Source organism: Fukomys damarensis, unplaced genomic scaffold (assembly GCF_012274545.1).
Source record: "Fukomys damarensis isolate Sample0158 unplaced genomic scaffold, DMR_v1.0_HiC HiC_scaffold_20, whole genome shotgun sequence".
Taxonomy (NCBI): Eukaryota; Metazoa; Chordata; class Mammalia; order Rodentia; family Bathyergidae; genus Fukomys; species Fukomys damarensis.
In genome coordinates this window covers 12355739-12357387 of record NW_022900932.1, presented here as the reverse complement: position 1 = coordinate 12357387, position 1649 = coordinate 12355739, and positions in this window count along the sequence as shown.

The following is a 1649-nucleotide window of genomic DNA, read 5'->3' as shown; positions in this document are numbered from 1 at the left end:
GGGGGATTATGGGGGGTCAGGGGCTCCCATGTGGCTACCTTCCTGGCGCTTGAGCGATGACTGCTGTGTCAGGAGCAGGTGTGGTTCTCCTTCCCGTGGTGGATCTGGCCGGCCTACCTTCCCGGTGCTTCAGCGATGGCTGCTGGGTCGGGAGCAGGCATGGTTCTCCTTCCCATGGTGGATCGTGGCCCCCTTCCAACTTTCTCTTTACATTGCCAGTGATTTTGACATTTTAAACATTCCACTACAGAAATATGCAAACAATTTTTGGGGGATGCTGTTATGAAAGGAGTTGTTTCTCCAGTTCCTCTCTCAGTGAGTCCATTGTTCATGTACAGGAACACTATTGATTTTTCTGTGTTGACCTTGTATCCAGCTACTCTACTGAATTTGGTTATTAAGTCTAGAAGACATTTGGTGTAGTTCTTGGGGTCATCAGAATGTATAATAGATAATGTGAAATAGGATGAAAAGGTCCAAAGCAGAAGGGGAAGTTGGGGGGGCATGTAGGGGAAAGGGAAGAAAGGCATAAATATGGGAAAAGGAAAAAAATGGAAAAGTATTTGTAAATAGAGAGAGGTGGAGGGGTTGAATGGAGGGCAGGAAAAATAAGAACCAAGATATATTATGTAAAGGTCCAAATTCCCAATAATGAATGTCAGCATATTGTAGACCTAAAATATACCAATAAAATTAATTTAAAATAGAAATATTCAAACAACATAAAAACTAAGGAATATTACAATAAAGACAAATATACTCATCTCCCACACATCTCCTAATTTCAATGAAATTATCAATTGACAGCCAAGTTTTCTTCATTTGTATCTCTCACATACTTGTCAATGTCTACTATCACATCATTTTTAGTGAAATTTGAATTCTTCAGCTAGAATTCTTTCCCAAAAGAATCACCCAGTGAGTGACCTTGAAGAGCTCTGATGAAGGTCAGGTGAGACAAGTGCATGACTCTCCTCTTTTCACTGGTTTTCAGAATAATAGGACAGGATCACCAAAGTTTTAGGATCATCAGTTTGGTTTTTTTTTTTCTCATTGAGTTTATTGGTACATTTTAGGTACACAATACAGTTACATTCATCATTGGGATCTTTTTTTAAATTTAATTTATTGGTACATTCTAGGTAGACAGTACAGTTACATTCATCACTGGGATCTTGTACCTTTACATGACAGGTCTTGGTTCTCATTTTTATCCCCTTCCCCTGCCCTCCCTTCACCCCCTCCTCCCTTCCCTATTTAAAAACACTTTATTTCCATTTTCACATATTTTTTCTTTTCCCTTATTTCCCTTTCCCCACCCTTACCACTTCCCTTACACCTTTAGCCCTTTTCTTCCTATTTCATATTGTCCATTATATCATTAGGATCTTATGTACAATTATAATTTTTCACACCAGAGAAACTATTTGGTATTTACACCTGTACTGATTTACTTCACTTAAGAGTATATCCTCAATATGCATACATTTTCCTATGAATGACTCTAATTTCTCATTCTTTATGGCTGAGTAGTATTACATTTTATAGAAAAAACACATCTTCTTTTCCAATCTCCAACTGATGGGCAAATGGGCTGTTTCCAAGTTTTAGCTATTACAAACTGTGCAGCTATAAACATGGGTGTGCAT